This window comes from Amblyomma mixtum, chromosome 3 (genome assembly GCF_055824585.1).
Source record: "Amblyomma mixtum isolate Tamu chromosome 3, ASM5582458v1, whole genome shotgun sequence".
Lineage (NCBI taxonomy): Eukaryota > Metazoa > Arthropoda > Arachnida > Ixodida > Ixodidae > Amblyomma > Amblyomma mixtum.
Window position 1 is genome coordinate 289,233,065 of NC_143014.1, and position 18,322 is coordinate 289,251,386.

General features: G+C 46.7%; 1 pseudogene; it reads left to right on the top strand.

Annotated features, from left to right (window-relative positions):
• The first annotated feature begins 11,563 nt into the window (after positions 1-11,563).
• Positions 11,564-17,493, top strand: LOC149355121 (uncharacterized; annotated as a pseudogene).
• Positions 17,494-18,322: the final 829 nt, after the last annotated feature.

Genomic DNA, 18,322 nt, shown 5'->3' on the forward strand with positions numbered 1-18,322 from the left:
GATGATTAGTTAATTAATTAGAGCCGAAAACGTCAAACACCATCAAAATAGCGTGCACGTCGCTATAGTGAGTAGACGAGAAAACAGCCGTCAATGGCAAAATAGTGGGAAAAACAGGCAAAGGAATGAAAATAAGGTTCGAAATGGATCGAAATGTGCTTGATGAGTGATCATTAATCAAACGAAAAGTTTGAGCGACATAGATTAATTATTTAATTCATTACAAGCAAAATCATTGGAAGGCCAAGAATAGATTGGACGGGGGAATATAGTATCTGGACGGGAAAGCAGCAATGGCGCCAAATGTGAAAAATCAAAATGCGTGATTGAGGTGAAAATGGATGTAATCAGAGCGAATGTGATTAAGGTGATTAAGAAAAAATGTAAAACAAAGTGACTGCAATCAATACCCGTAATCAATGAAGATGATTAAGCGATAGTAATTAATGACAATTGAATATGCAAAGTGGAGTTCATTCGGAGAAGCTTCTGGGAGCAGGGCCAGCTAGTCCAGCCAGGAGCGTGCACCAGGCGATGGCCATGCGGCTCGCATGTATGCAATGGCCCCCGGACAGAAGAGGCGCCATCCTGGCGACTTAAGGGGCGGACAAGACAGCGGGGTCGTAGTATGTCTTGAGGCGGTGGATATGGACAGTCTCACGGCCGCCGCGTCTAAGATCGGGTGACGACGTGAGGGGCTCAACTATATAGTTTACTGGAGATGTTTGCTGGAAGATGCGATAAGGCCCGTGATATTTAGCGAGCAGTTTCCTGGAGAGGCCCGGAGTACGGGCAGGTATCCACAGTCAGACAAGAGAGAAAGGCGAGAAATGCTGGGGAGGTTGATCTTCATCGCGGCGGGTTTTCTGAAGGGACCGGGCACCTGTGGTGAACGACCGGGCGATCTGGCGGCAACCTTCGGCGTGCCTGGCGGCTTCGGAAATGGTGGTGCACTCAGATGTGTCATTGTGGTAGGGGAGAACTGTATCAATGGGAACGGAGGGGTGTCGGCCATAAAGGAGGAGGAAAAGAGAAAAGGAGACTATGGCCATGCGGATCGCGCGTATGCCCGTCGTCTTCGTTACAAGAGCTAATTAATGTGCTAATGAAGGCAAATGTGATGCTAAAGAAGAACAAAGTATATTAAAGAGAAGAAAAGAGCGACGAAGAATATCAAACAGAGGCTAAGTGTATCAAGGAGACGAAAAAAGAGACGAGTGCCATGGAGGCGTCAATGCTTTCCGCATTCTCCCAATGCGGCTTGCCGCAGTGATCTTGACTTATTTTTCTAGAAGCTAGGAAGAGCAAATTCTTATGACAATAAATACATAAATGTAGCCAACTTAACACAAAACAAATGTATAAGACCGGCTCAGTCCATGTCCACTTTCATTATTAGCTACAACTATTAGTGGAAAAGAAAGCATGACAAGAAAGAATTTGGGACAGGCACTGCACTTGCACATCAACTGCATTTGCAAAATCCTTAACAAAACTAGAGGCACTTACAGTTATGCAAACGCACGAAGAAAAAGAAGCTACTCTAAGTAACTAGACAGCAGACGAAGACACTAATAAATCGAAAGGACAGTACATCTAGTTGGATGTTGCTGAATAATGAAGTAATACCACCATCAAGCACGCAAGAAAAAATGCCCTTAAAACAGTGCCACATGCTAAAAGTGCACTCTAATACAACTAAACGGCATAAGCACACTTGCCCAGGTGCACACTCAGGCGATGCGTTCAGAGAAAACACTTTGAGGGCCAAGTGCGTAGTCTCGTTGGCAACGATTGTAGATTAGTTGTAATATATAACAAAATGCGCTTGCAAGGTGATTTTACCCGTTACATGTATTTTTAATTCGTGCAATGGTTTATGATAGTGATCAGCAAAACAACACATCGCTAAAGCGCGCTGTAGTCTGCGTTGTTTGATGTCCACATTCTGCATGTGCATGTGCTAGCAACTTGTCTTGACTTTCTACACTCTTACGATACATGAAATTCAATACAGTCGTGGCTGAAAATCATTTTTTGTTCATTTTTGTGTCGCTACTATTCTAAATGAGTGTAATCTTGAAGGTACGCTTAAAAATCATAATTAAAAAAAATTGTTTTTAGCCTGCTGCCAATTTCATATTTACGAGCAAACTCTGGTTTCTTGTTTAGCACCGTGTAGCATAAAGTGCACTCGAGGAGCTGAAGCACGCTTCTCGTAAGTGTGCTTTATTTTGCTCACTCGACAGCGCTATAACAAACACATCTCAAAGGAAGCCCTCCAACGAATGACGCTGGCCAAATGTCATTCCACCGCTGTAACTGCCTTGCACATGATAGCCACCTACATTACCACGCTAATAATAAGTACAAAGCTGTTGACTGACATCTCACCGCAGTATGTTGGCACTGTTGGCTTGAGGGGCTCATTCAGGGACCGGCGGGGGGGGGGGGGGGGGGGGCTTGCATTTCATTCTTAAGTCGTACCTGACACTAACTTAACTGGCGAGTCAAGATAAGAAATTTCACACACAAGCAAAAACCAGGGCTCCCAAGTGTTTTATTGACTGTGAATAAAGAAGGCTTCTACTAGTATGACAACAACTGGACAACACGCATGCTATTAATGCACCCCCTGTTTTCAATCTAGGGTAGTTCCACGTAAGATGGTACAAAGGGTGGCTGGTCAACCTATTAAATTTATTTGAAACTTGTATACATTGTTGCCTGATTACGGACCGATGCCATTCACAATTTCGTTTTGTCTTAAATATTATTTTTGAAGCACACAAAATTGTTAATTAGAAATGGAGTTCCGCGCTTAACTGCCCTGCTGTTCTGGCCATCTTTAGTTAAGAATTGCATAAAATATATTGAAGTTAGGCACCTGGAAACTGTTTCAGTATATATGTGAATGTTTTTATTCGTTCTGCGTTATTTTTGTCTGTCTGGAAGCCATAGATGTGTTCTATAAAATTGCCCAAATTTCTTTAAGGAACGGTTTTTTCTCTGGTTTAAAAAAGAGTCGTAGCAGAGTAGCTGAAATTGTGCGCATTCATTAATGCACACTGATCTATCAAACTGCTGAAGTTCATATTTATATCTAATTTCAGTAGAGACACGATCACGCTAACTTCAAGGAAACAGGGAACATAAAAACTAACAAAAAACATTATTTTATTTTTTTAGCCTTGTCCACGTTTTATTTTATGCCAAATTTTGGAATCATTAAAATATGTCGCATAATTTTGTTTGTCTAGTACTTAACCCTTCCAATACATACCACGCAGGTCTGAAAAGCCTATGTCATTTGTGAATTGTGTACGGGTTTTCAATTTTGGTAGGATATTGTATGTAGTCCTTTATGTTTCGATGTGTCAGATTAGCTGCGACACCCACTGTAGTGAAGGACGCGGGATTACTTTTCACAGCCTGGGGTTCCTTGATGCCCTGTGGCATCGCACAGCACATGGACATTTTTGGCATTTAAATCCCCGTCACCAAAACGCAGTTAGGATTGATGCGCAGCTTAGAATGTACAAAAAGAATATACAAAAATAAAAAGAATATACAAATGTACAAAGAATGTAACACAAAACATAAAAGAAAAGAATATATAAGACTATACCAAACATATTTCAAATAAGTTAATAGTTTTTATAGAACTGAGTAAATTAAAAAGGTCATGGAGAACTGCTACATTAAACACACTTTGTTTCTGGGCTGCTATTTGACTGATTCGACAATGCACAATGTTTCGATTCCTGTGTACTTAGTTTCTTCCACGCAGACCCGGCTGTGCGTGCCCCACACAATTCGGAGGATGCCTCTGTTGGTGACTTTGCCACATATGCCAAGATTGAATGCCACGGAAGGTGCGCACTGTCGTCCACTTTTCCTTTAACTCGGTTGAAGGCAACAACTTCTTTTGCTTCCAGGAGTATTAGATGCACACCACAGTTTCTTCGATAAAACACAAAACGTCCGGCTGCCCAAGCTGCGCTTTCAAGGTTTTTTCTTAGGTTGTTCAGCAATACTTGGTGCTTGAGAAGTCCTCCAACACAGTTTTTTCCCGTGTCCGGTTGCTGAGAATATCGATTCGGTATTGGGACAATCGCTCTTTCCAGATTCAAAAAGCTGGTATATATTTTTGAAATGACTGGAGGCACCATCCCTGACATATGTCACCTTGGAGTACACCGGAAGGTTGTCATCCACCCATTCTCTCACTTTCTTAGAGCTAAGCAGGTGTGAGCGGAGTCACAGCTCAAATCATCACTAGCAATCGCGAAACCCTTAGTAAATTCTCTGATGATGACGCTAGGTTTTTTTTTGGCGGAAGGACATCTAAGGACAAAGAGTAGCAGACACAAGGTTTTTGGTCAGTTCAGGCTAAAATATGCCACATGTTAAAATCAACACCGGGTGCATAGTATAGGGCCTACGAGTGCATGACTATAGTGTGTAAAGAGGATGCATAAGTTAGGTGGAATGCACTGAAGTGGAGTATAACACCTAAAAATTGTGGTAAGTAGCGTTACACATAAAAGATGAAGCCAAGTAGCCCAAGCAACAGTCCTTGCTTGAGCAAGAAGGGTGAGGCATCTGGCAGCTACGGCGGAATGAGAGATAGCTTGCAAAAAGCCTACAACAACAATAAATCAAAGCCTACGCAAAACACAAAAGAATTAAACCACTATAGAATACCGTCCATGCTGAAGACTACAGAACGATGCAGGACCAAATGGTAGTGCAAGTACACCGAAAGTTGAAAGCCATACAGCTTTTAACCTTCGAAAAGCTGACCAACTCACCCAACAGTTTGTGTTGTGCAACCAAAAAAGTCATTACAGAAAAATCCGTATTGTGGATGCAGCTTGATACTGCTGAACAAGGGAGGAATCATGAATAGGAATCCCCACTGAAACGAGCATCTTTGCCGCACGAATATTTCGAATGCTTCCGCATCGACTATATCTTTGAGATATTCGCATTACAAATTTTTAGTTTGGGCAGTTAGTAGATGCCACGAGCTCGAGGCTGGAAATCTGAATACTGGCATCGTGATTTCCGCCTCTTACAAGTCATGTCTAAAAAGAACCAGTGCTCGTCTTCAACCAACCCAAGAATTCCGCTTGCATAGGGTGGGTCACCGTACCGCACACAATGAGAAAATGACAATAGAGGTACAAGCTGTGTGTCATGCCATTATTGCATATTCTTGCTAAGAACTGAGGCATCCTTTGCTCCAATAGACTAGCGAAGATTCAAAGAAGTTGATCGTTAAAGTTTCAAAGAAGTCACAAAAAAACTGAGTACTTCGCACTGCCTAAGTCCCAATGGAATCATGCGAAAAAAATAAAGAACCGACGAAACATTGATTTTCTGTTGTTATAGAATTATCCTCCTCCTACATATGCTAACTTGTGGATATCAATTTTTTCTAATGAACAATTTTAATTTAGGCGTTCCCCCTGAAGATACGCATTTCATGTCATCTTAATTACAGATCGGCATAGTGAAAAAATTAGGACATTCTAGACAAATAATGCGGAGCGCGTGTTTGTGTCTCTCTGTTTCTTGGTCCTTCGTTTTAGTTGCGCTGTTTCGTTCCTTAAAGATGCAATACCAACTCGCCCACTATGCTATGTTGCTACAAATAATGCACCTTCTGAAAAACTTGAAATACCTAGCTTGAACCGCACAAGATCCCTCACTCTTGGTGCCGTTCTAAAACAATTAAATATAAATGTGATGGCAGCGTAAAAAAAACGTAAAGCCGCTTGATGCACAAAACAACCAGTGGTCAGCACCTGTGCAGCAGAAAAAACTGAAGTTTATAGCAGGCGTCATCTCTGAGTAAAAAGTATTGCGTAAGCATAAAATATAGTCGCTACTTACACCTGCAAAGATTAGCACGTGCGATGAAACCGTAGGACTACAAGGTATTCGAACAATTGGCCTTCAGCTTGACATTATTGGCACGCGCCAGTACTCTGGAAAATTCGTTTCGTCAAAACAATAGCAGCTGTCAGTCGAATGCTTCTCGGCGAACTCTGTCCAGTGCTGCTCCTCTTCCTGGGATATTTAACGGAAAGAGCAGCGTGTCACACTGAAGATTTAGGGGCTTAGGTGCTCAGAAACGCCGAGAGTTGCTGGACAGAGTCGGCAAACCCTGAAAAATATTCCGTACCATTTATAAGGACCTAACCACCAAAATCTGTATTACGACACGCAGATCTTTCCGTAAAAAAACTTTTGGAGGTTGCACAACCATATGTATAAAGACATAGGTTTGCTTACCTTTCGAGGCAGGTGCATAGTCAAACCAAACTCCTCTACGTCTCCACGCGACGGCAACGTTCGTGTTCCAGTAACGCCGTCTTGGGCACAACGATTGCTACGCCACAAATGCATTCTGGCGCATAACCACGCGCTCTAAAAACTACGCCCGTGAACGTGAGCGGGCGCCGGCCTTCCTGCAAGTCTAGAACACAGAAACGCACTCGGCAGAACATTCGAAGGCCGCTTCTGTTCCGATACCTCTGATACATCGCTGCGACAACAATGAACGAACCTATGCACTTCTCGAGTTATATATGCGCACTAAAACACTACACTTCACCACAGTACCTCGAAAAACACGGTCAAAAATGCAATCAGCGTCAACTGCAGCCACTGCCGATCGCAGACAACGTAGATGGGGAAAAATAAAAGCGACGACGCGAGAGTACCAGCAGCCGTCTGGCGGCAGAAATACAGTTTCGCTTTTCGTTTTAGCGCGCAAAAAAAAGTTTTACAATGCGTACGGAAGCGGGACTGTATTTTCAGCATTAGAGCAGCATTCACAGCGATTATCAACAGTTGCCAGTGAAGGAAAACGCGAAGAAGTAATGAAATGTGATATATTTCTTCGCATTAAAAAGTTAGCATATATTGACCACTTTTCAATTTTTTTTTACTTCCACTCCAGCGGCTGCATTTCGATTGAGGCGAAATGTATCATTAAATGTATGGCAGGCAAGAGGTCATGGCAAGTAGCACATTCTAGGACGGCCCCCTCCCGAAAACGGGGCGCGTTACTCTATAGGTTCCTCCACGCATTCGGCGTCAGTGTTGTTGATACGGGAGGCGCGCGGTCGTGCGGTAGCGTTGGTTCGTAAGCACGCAACATGGATCTGGGGCACGGATTCTTTGGTGGTGCCTCTTTCGAGGATGCACCGTGTCTGCTCGTTGTTATCTCGTAAGCCATGGGGCGCACACCTTCTGAGCCTCCCGACTTCACGCATATCGTCCTGGCGCCGCGGCTTTCAAGCGATGAGACCGCTCAACTTACGCGCTGCGCTGGTAACACGGACACTCTTTGCTTCCCCGCCAAGTGACGCTTTCGAAGGCCCGCACGTGTAGGGACGGCACCAGGGCAATCGTGGTGGAATGGCGCGGTGAAGCAGCAGAGGGTATAGGATGCTTCGATACAGTGTTCTTTTGTAAAGGAAGCTGCATCGTGGCACCACAGAATAGGGAGGGGTCGAAGAGGGGTGCCTTACATGTTGGATAGGCATGATGCCTTTTCGGCATTGCTGTTTATAAAAATAAATAAATGAGCAACAAGCCGCTGTGCTTAACGCCTGATTCTCACAGCCGGTCTCCTCTCCGGCGCGGCGGCGACGGAGCCGGGAACCACGGCCGCAACGGAACGGATTTGTGTTCTAATGGAAAGAGGCGCCGGACACCGGAAAACCAGTTTGGGCGGGCGCTCGCTGCTCCCACGTGACTCTACGTCTGTGCCTTTTTTTTTCTTCCGCGCGAAAAAAAGAAACGCTGCTCGGTGGTGTCCGTAGGACATGCCGAAGTAGCGGTGAGAGTCGTCTGTCGTCTGCTTGCGCTTTGGTTCACTGGGCTCTTATCGGAGAAAAAAAAAACGATGCGATCTCGCAAGCTGTGGAAAAAGTTTGAAGTTAGTTTACTAACTCTACGCAACTCCCCTGTTTTCGCAGCGAAACACCACGCGTACAGCACCAAAACAAATATATATGAGTATAGCAAGCTACTTTTAAAGCCGCTGCAGAAATGAGTGCTGCAGTCACAGTATTCAGGCCAATATGCACGAAATTGAACATATGTAGGGTGGTAATAAACTTTGTTATCAATGGCTTGAGAGATTGGTCTTTATACAACCATTCAAGAATTAAGCTAGCAAAACAATTTAAACGGCTAATAAAAACAATGGGGCTCAAGAGCTAGCAACGGTGAACGGAATTTTGTTTTTCCTGCTCGTTTCGTTATCTCCGCAGTTGCCTCTCGCGCCCCTTTCTCCTTTCTTCACCTGGATGGCTACGTTTTGCATCAGCCATCCCCTTCACTTCGCTTTAAACCTGGCAGCAGTCTTTTCGTTCCCCACTTCGTTACCCTCCCGAAAAAAAAAAACAAATCAGTTATCGTATATCCCACGCCTAGTGCAAACACCATGCTCATTCGGAGACCCGTTTTGGCTAGAACACCTCGTATATTGCCATATGAAATAAAACTGTCATCCGCTCTCTGTTCCTCGACAGCGGGCGCTTTTCGGGGCGCAAGACTCGCAAGACGCGTGCATCTCCCGGCGGAGAGTACAAAAGTGAGCAGGCTTTTTTTATTTTCTCCCTGCCCGCGCACCCGCGCATCGCCCCGCCGCCGACGATGCTCGCCAGCGCCATCTCTTGGTCGCAGCAAGCAAGCCGCTGGTGACGTGAGGCGAGCTCGCGCTATGACTGGTACGTTTTTCGTGGGGCGGGGCTCCGTCGCCGCTGCTCGACGGAAACGTAGAGCAGGAGCCGGCGGCACCGGCCGCCCGATTTGGGGGGGGAAAACGGTCCAAAACCAGCCCCCTCCGTCGGGTGCCGGCGCGACGGAGGCGACGTTCTCACAGAATGCTGCGGGAATGTGGCTGTGAGACGCGAGCTCGCCTCACGTCACCCGCGGCTTGCTTGCTGCGACCAAGAGATGGCGCTGGCGAGCATCGTCGGCGGCGGCGATGCGCGGGTGCGCGGGCAGGGAGAAAATAAAAAAAAGCCTGCTCATTTTTGTACTCTCCGTCGGTAGATGCACGCGTCTTGCGAGTATTGCGCCCCGAAAAGCGCCCGCTGTCGAGGAACAGAGAGCGGATGACAGTTTTATTTCATATGGCAATATACGAGGTGTTCGAGACAAAACGGGTCTCCGAATGAGCATTGTGTTTGCACTAGGCGTGGGATATACGATAAATGATTTTTTTGTTTTTTTCGGGAGGGTAACGAAGTGGGGGACGAAAAGACTGCTGCCGGGTGAAGGCGAAGTGAAGGTGATGTCTGATGCAAAGAATAGCCATCCAGGTGAAGAAAGGAGAAAGGGGCGAGAGAGGTAACTGAGGAGATAACGAAATGAGCAGGAAAAACAAAATTCCGTTCACCCGTTGCTAGCTCTTGAGGCCCCATTGTTTTTATTAGCCGTTTAAATTGTTTTTGCTAGCTTAATTCTTGAATGGTTGTATAAAGACCAATCTCTCAAGCCATTGATAAAAAAGTTCATTACCACCCTACATATGTTCAATTTCGTGCATATTGGCCTGAATACTGTGACTGCAGCACTCATTTCTGCAGCGGCTTTAAAAGTAGCTTGCTATACTCATACATATTTGTTTTGGTGCTGTACGCGTGGTGTTTCGCTGCGAAAACAGGGGAGTTGCGTCGAGTTAGTAAACTAACTTAAAACTTTTTCCACCGCTTGCGAGATCGCAACGTTTTTTTTCCGATAAGAGCCCAGTGAACCAAAGCGCAAGCAGACGACAGGCGACTTTCACCGCTACTTCGGCATGTCCTACGGACACCACCGAGCAGCGTTTTTTTTTCGGGCGGAAGAAAAAAAAAGTCACAGACGTAGAGTCACGTGGGAGCAGCTAGCGCCCGCCCAAACTGGTTTGCCGGTGTCCGGCGCCTCTTTCGATTAGAACCCAAATACGTTCCGTTGCGGCCGCGGTTCCCGGCTCCGTCGCCGCCGCGCCGGAGAGGAGACCGGCTGTGAGAATCAGGCCTCAGGCCTAAGGCGTGATTCTCACAGCCGGTCTCCTCTCCGGCGCAGCGGCGACGGAGCCGTGAACCACGGCCGCAACGGAACGGATTTGTGTTCTAATCAAAAGAGGCGCCGGACACCGGCAAACCAGTTTGGATGGGCGCTCGCTGCTCACTGCTTTTGCTCCCTCGCTGAGCAGCGAGCAGCACTTTCTTCGCGCCAGCGCCCCACGCACCCGCGCATCGCCGCTGAAGCCGCGACGCTCGCCAGCGCCATCTCTTGGTCGCAGCAAGCAAGCGGTGGGTCATGTGAAGCGAGCTCGCGCTCTGACTGGCTCGCTCTCCGTGGGGCGGGCTCCGTCGCCGCCGCTCGACGGAAACGTAGAGCAGGAGCCGGCGGCACCGGCCACCCGATTTGGGGGGAAAACGGTCCAAATGCAGCCCCCTCCGTCGGCTACCGGCGTGACGGAGGCGACGGAGCAAGCCAAAAACCGGCTGTGTGAATGTGGCCCAAGGCCACATTCTCACAGCCGGTTTTTCCGTTGCTCCGTCGGCCACATTCTCACAGCCGGTTTTTGGCTTGCTCCATCGCCTCCGTCGCGCCGGCAGCCGACGGAGGGGGCTGGTTTTGGACCGTTTCCCCCCCCCCCCCAAATCGGGTGGCCGGTGCCGCCGGCTCCTGCTCTACGTTTCCGTCGAGCGGCGGCGACGGAGCCCGCCCCACAGAGAGCAAGCCAGTCACAGCGCGAGCTCGCTTCACGTGACCCACGGCTTGCTTGCTGCGACCAAGAGATGGCGCTGGCGAGCGTCGCGACTTCGGCGGCGATGCGCGGGTGCGTGGGTGCGCGGGCAGTGAAGAAAGTGCTGCTCGCTGCTCAGCGAGGAGGCAAAAGCAGTGAGCAGCGAGCGCTCGCTGAGTAGCGAGCGCCCATCTAAACTGGTTTGCCGGTGTCCGGCGCCTCTTTCGATTAGAACACAAATCCGTTCCGCTGCGGCCGCGGTCCCCGCCTCCATCGCCGCCGCGCCGTAGAGGAGACCGGCTGTGAGAATCAGGCCTACGTGCGCCTCATTAACAACGGCAGCTTGAAAGCCGCCGGTGAGGAACCGCAGCGCACACACCACCTGCCGCCGCACCGACAGCACACTTGCACGCACACCTCTCAGTTCATCGGCGACTTCGTCGCATAGCCGCTCCGTTGTCTGCTTCTCCAGTCGAAAAGCCCCTGGACTTGGATGCACGGCACGGATGAGGCGGTTCCTTGTACTCCAGCCGATGTAGCAGAAGATCGACGACTCGAGAAGGCTGAAGCCGCTCGTAACTGGCCTGCGGTGGAAACCGACGAAGAACGACAATCTACTTGGGCTGCAGCATCCTCTACAACGTGAATTCCGAGGAACTTTCGTTCCCAATAATTCACATTGGGGAGCCACGTAACATCCGAATGAAGTAAAGACCTTAACTATTCACTATGCCATGCAGTAAAAGTAGGCGCGCGGATCGCAGACGTGCTACTCCGGAACATGCTCTTTACATTGTGATGACTGTCATGAGCTACAGAGTGAGTTAGTAGATGGCAGTGTTCTTCCGGCACACGGATGTCACGAAAGACATTACACGAACACATTTGTCTGACTGCTGAGTTTGTAGAGGTCAGGTGACTGTATATAAACATCAAACATTCAAGACATTTGTGAAAAAAAAGACAAACCCTGAAATCTTGTAGTCACAGAAGAGATACAAACGAATTGTGTGGATATTCTTTAATGAGTCTCAAAGGGTAAGGCGATCAATTATAATTCTAAAGCTTTCGAAAAGTCAACGATCATTGTCTCCTAATTTTTTATTCCCTCCTCCCCCCCCCCCCCCCATTTGATACCTCACTCCGCCATCAGCCGCATTAAACACGAGTGGAGCGGTCAATTGCGGGACCTTGTCACCCGACATGGGTGATGGTGAAACGGGGAGTTCCAGACAAGATTTTTTTCTTATAGGCTCAGCTTCTGACCCGAGAGACGCGGGTTCGCTCCCGACCGCGGCGGTCTCATTTCTATGGAGGTGAGGAGAGAGAAAGTAAGTTAATGCAAGGAAAGGTGGAGACGTCGGCCAGTGGAAAGGCGACCCTGGCCTGCAGTTGTCGGATGCCAGTGCACGTTAACGAACACCTGGCGGTCAAAATCATCTGGAGCCCTCCACTACAGCGTCCCTCATAACCACAGTCTGTTTGGTACGCGAGACTTCATTTTGGACCCCCGCTCGACACCCACTTGTGACGCATCCGATTTTATGACGAAAATCCTTTCGTACTCCTGATGCTCTTGGCCTGTTGGGAGGCATCGAATTTGGTGAAGATGATCCTCATGTACTATCTGATGCTGTACACTTTTACAGCTTCTTATTTTCTTTTTTATTTGGTGGAATGCCACAGTGAGCTGGTATCCACTGTAATGTTATATAGTGGCCTGCGGCAGTAGCCAAGTAATGTAGGCAGGCAGTGTCTTGGGAAACTCGCTGGGGATTGGTTTTCTTAACAGGTTGGGAAGGGTTTGCAGCGCTTCTTCGGAGTCCGTGAAAATCACCTATCGGCCGGGAGTTTGGTGCATACTATAGGAACTTCTTTAACTCCGCGAAGATCTGCTGTTACAGACGATGTCTTCAGCTACAGACGATAAGAAAGCGCTTGACTTGTTAAGGGTTCATAAAGGACACAGGAGGAGGTCTGCTGAGAAGCTGAGCCATCGGTGAAGATGTGAGTGTACGTGCACGCCGTACATCATGAGTCGACGGCGCCGAACCAGGACCGACTATCCTAGATGCCTTGCTGACTGCAACACCGATTCACGGCACCTCATCCGGACCTGCACTGCATGTAAATGCGCGCACGTTCTGTTGTGTGTATCTATTCCCACGTTTCAGCTTTTTTTAGCGGCGCATGAAATTGAGGTACTGCTTAATCATCAGAAGGCGCAGTTCGGCTGCCGAAGCTTGTATATCTGAATACGGACGCCTATAACGGGCTCCCGCTCGAAAGCTTGCCGCGTGCCGTGGCTTGAATTTCCTGGCGGAGCAAGAACCCGGATATTAACGTCACGAGACTTGGTGTCATAGCCCCCGACACCGCGGATTGATTGAGGAGTTCTGCGACATGATGTCCTGTCACAAGAAATCGATCAGCGAGCGACTGCCCCAAAAGGGTAGCCGACGGCATGTTCGGGGCTATCCCTCCGTGACGAATCGGCTCAATAGGAGAGTTTCCTAATTCGGTCCGGCAACACTGGTCGCCGGTGTCGTCCACCATTAGCTTGGCGGCGGCTCCCGCTGCTACGCTGCTTTGACAGCGTCCGCGTTCTCCCTTGCTTTACTAAGCCCATTTGGATAGCGTAACTCCCCTTCGCTAGCAATGTCGTGGACCAGAAGCCTCTCTCTTATTCCGAAGAGCCTCACCACCGACAGAATACAAGCTTAAAACGCTTCAAGGTGCCTCGGCAAGCGGAACGATGACCGCAGCCACAAGTTTGTCGCCGAAAGCTACATTCAGTGCGATTCCATCGAAACGTCATCATTCACTACACGGTAAGCTGCCACATTGTGCGACTTTGCTTTTATTGTTTTCCAGCGCTCTTTGCTGCATAAATGATCATTGTGTTCTCTCAACTGTCATACAAACTCTTATTCTTTATGGGGCTGCACTGGAGAGCAGGCATGGCTAGTTAAACCGAGTGCCTGCTATTTTTTCACTTCGTTCGTGCTGTAAGGAATATTAGTTACTTTGATCGTCTTTTTTTTATTTTGCAGTGACTCCACGTTCGTGCGTGTGCGCGCGCGATGCTTTAGGAGCCAGAAGAAGACTGAATCGCCGTATCAAGTCAGTGCTGTGATAACGCAAGATGGCTTCATCGAAGACTGCACATGCGAGTGCGCTGCGCGGGAGAACGGTGCGTGACACCATGCTCTGGCATTGCTGAAGTCCCTTGTGCTGCTAAAGGAGCAAGGATACGAAGAACCTCCGCCTGAGGTGTCTTGAACGGAACTGCCGCAGAAGTGGAGGCGACCGCGTGGAGACAAAATATCGTCTTGCGCAGTAGACGAAGTAGATCGGAGATCCGTACGGCCCGATGGTCTGGAGTGTGCCACGGCTTCTCGACTTTACGAAGCGCGCCAAAAACCCAGGCTTGCAGGGGATGTCAAAAAGGCTGCTGTGAAATTCGGACAAGACCTCTCAGCACTGCCACCAACCCCATTTTCAAAGCACTTGCAGGCAATGACAGTGAAAACAGCAAATTCTTCCTATGGAGAAACTTGAGAAGGCAGTATGTTATGGTGCCAGAATCCATTAGTGCCGCACCATTTCTCAAGCCATGTTAGTCCAGACATCAAGCTGGGTTTCACAGTGAGAGGTGCCGACTCTGTTCCACCAGAACCAGCTATCATACGTTCAACATCAGTGTATGTGGCTTCAGCTCAACACCTGCCACCACCACATAAAGCCATAATTGAGGTAAATACACATGTTGTATTTGAATAATGTATGGTAATAAGAATGTGGCTAGTATGTCCAAAAATGTTCGCAGCTGCAGCTTTGAGTTTTATTTTCTTAAGTGCATATAACATACATGCGTATAACGCGGGATGGTGTATTAATATATTAAAGTGCTGAATGTAGCGGCTTATTCTGCGTAAACATATGTGCACATTTATTTCAACCATCATGCACAGCAAATTATTGTTGCTCTCAAATACAAATCTGCTAGTTGAACCAGAGCTGCTGCTGGAATCTAACTGTTTTTACCTAAGCAAGCATATTTTTCTGTTTTTTTTTTGCAGTCACTAACTCTCACCATCACCGAGGCTCTTCAACTGGAGAAAAGTACCCGTGGGCAAAATAAGAGTGCTGCATGGAAGGCAGCCCGCCGTCAACGACTGACCGCATCCAACTCTGGTGCAGTTATGAAGCGGGAGAACTGGACAGTGAAGGGGCTCAAGAACTTGACTGCTGAGAGCGACCTGTCACGAGTGAGAGCAATCCAGTAAGCACCCATTTTTACATGTAAAAATAGTCTTGTGCTCAGACTAATCCTTGCATGCACTGCTTTTAAAATGCATCAGTCTTTTAGGGTGACCTGTTAGAGTGTGTTACATTTTATGACACCTTTTTCTTGTATGGACACAAGCCGGGACATTGGCTCTGTAGTAACAGTTTGGTTTATTTTGCGCACGTTTTATTCTTCAAATGGCCCATTTCATGACTTTTTAATTGCAACCGCAACACTACAGCGCCACGAACATAATCTTTCTACCAGAAGCATTGATAACTGGTACATTCCGCGCTTTCGAACTAATTATAAACATCAGTCACTAAAACATAATCTCCCTTCGGTTCTAAACACGTACATATTTCCTACTAAGCCTACGATAAACCACTTGAGGCAGCAATTTCTTAACACACTATGACAAAGTTTTAAACACTGCCTTCAATGTTTCTCACTTCAAAAATGTTGGTTTTGTTATGTCTAATGTAGTTGTTGCTTTTGAAATTAAAGATGTGTAAGCTGGTTTTTCTTTTTTTATTATTTCTACTTATACATGCAGTATGTTTCCCTTTTTTGTGCCACATTATAAAATGTCTGACTTCGTATTGAAATTAGTATAATAATGAACTTTGAAATGTTGCCTCTCCTGCACCTAGAATGTACACTGAACATCTAATCTAATACGCTCATTGATGACTGACTGCACTATTGCAATACTAACTGCTTGTCTACGTACTTGATTTGTATTGCGTGTCCTCATGTATGAACATGTCAGCTTCGATTTTATATTTGTTTCTTTCCCTTGGTGTTTGTATTGCCACGCTGGCCTGCCTTGTTGTGGTCTCTTGGGCCCTGTCAAGCTGCCTCGAGCAGCTTTTTGCCCAAGAGTTCCTACCATGCATATGGTGAAATAAACGAATTGAATTGAATTGTTTATGGGGTTTAACATCCCAAAGTGACTCAGCCTATGAAGCGTCCTGTAGTAATGCATCACATAATCACAGGAAGAGGGCATTAAGGGCTATTTTATGTGCCATGAAGCCTTTAGCAGCGCTGTGAACAAACACTGATAGCATAAGAGCATGCAAAGGTAACGAAAAGTTCAGTACATGAAATAAAACTCTTTATTAATATTTAGTGCTCCCTGCTTTTGTACATTCTTATTCAAACTTAGACATGAAAAAAATATTTATTCCATCCATGCACAGGTTATTTCATCATAAGTGTTCATGCCGTCTTGTAACAAACTCGGTTCATTTTGACACACACATTCGAAGGCACTTCGATACAACAGCTTCAATCTGATGCAACAAAGTTTGACACAATTATAAGGTAGCGAATATTTTTCGGTATGGGTTACTTAATGATCATATTTCTGCTTTCACTGGCAGCCTTTCTGTGTGAACTGGAGATATTGCTTTTCAGTGCAGTGTGGATGACTATTTTTGGTATTTTCATTTCAGGTACGGCATTTCAAATCAGCAGCAAGCCGTACGCCGATACGTGACGACAATGCAGGCACTGCAGCATGATGTGCAGACTTTTTATTGTGGATTTGCTTTAAGTCCAGCTTGCCCGTGGCTGAGAGCCTCACCAGATAGAATAGTCTGGGACCCAGAAGAAGGCAGCCATGGAATTATTGAGGTCAAATATCCTTACTCAATGAAGGAAATGGATTTACCAAACCTAGAAGGAACATGCCTTGTGAAGGACGTGACCGGAGTCATCAGGCTTCATCGCCAAGATTTTTATTACTATTAAGTTCTTGGCCAAATGGCACTAACTGGCCTCACATGGGCAGACTTTGCTGTCTATTCACCACATTTCATTGTCATCGAAAGGATAAGGTTCGACAAAGCTGCTTGGCAGCTATGTAGAAACAAGCTAGACAAATTCTATTTTGACACACTTCTCCCATTTTTGGCAGAACAATAAACTACAGGTCATCAAAGGCCGTGGAAAATGATAACACAACTGCTTCACTGTCTATTACATTTCGACATTAAAGATATGCAAGTGATATTAATGTTCAGAACAGCGTATTGTCGAGCTAGTTGGTTCTGCATAGTGTATAAGTAAAATGCGCAACAACTCAGACAGGACACAGAAAGAAACACATACAACAGTTCACGAGCGCAACTACCAACTGTTTAATGGGGTGAAACAACAACAGCTATATACAGAAAAACAGAGCATGCGTAAAGGTAGGGCAGGCACACACATCACAAAGAGCGCTATTTTATACAAACGAATCAAGATATGAAACTTCAGCATCATAGATCTGCAACGAAGCATCACTTACGCAGCGATCAGATAGTTTTTTAACATGGAAGGCTTCTAAGACAAGCCGGGCGTTTATATTGGTACTCCTGCCTAGAATCTTTGTCATTTCAAATGTTGCCCTACACGTGCAGGAAGAAATGTGCCTTACAAGGTTTGAATTTTTATCGTTATTGTCAACATTTTTTGCATGCTCCCGTAGCCGGTCATTAACGCAACGGCCAGTTTGGCCTACATAGGAAGAGCCACAAGAATGGGGCAAGCTGTATACCACTCCTGTGGCGCACTTAACATGGAAGTACCATGCCTTTTTTTGCAACCCCTTTCACAAACGCCAGAAATGCGGCAGCAAAGCTTTGATAGCTTGTTTGGGGCTGAGAACCCCAAAGGTACATGGTGCCTACCGGCCACTTTCTTCAGGTTATGAGACACCTGGTGCACATAGGGGACCACAACCGGCTTTGAAGCCGAGTAGTCAGGTCTTGTTTGGGCGCCGTTTTGTTTCTTCAGGAGGGTTTCAGCGACGGCAGATATGACCGGACCAGGGAAGCCTACCGCCAAGAGGCGGGAAACCTGATAGTCGAGACTTTCCTGCATGCTATGAGGGCACGACTTGTGAAGCGCCGACTCCAAACAGAGAGACGCAATGGCTCTTTTTGCAACCTTGGAGTGTGAGGAGGCGTATCTCAGTAGCTCCTTGTTAGCACGGGGGAAATACATATGGCAAACGTGGCTGCCACGGAACATAAGTTTGAGGTCCAAAAAACGTAACTCATGATTATCTGGGAGACAATGCGTAAAAACCAACCCTCGTCCTAATTGATTAAAAGCAGTTAAAATCTGTGAAACAACCTGGTCAAGGGATGTAAAGGTTTCAGTCTTTAAAAGGATTAAAAAATCGTCAACATATCTAAAAACTTTTAAAACCGGGCCGTCACTTAGGGTTAGTTGCAATGAGTGGTCAATATAAGATAAAAAGATGTCGCATA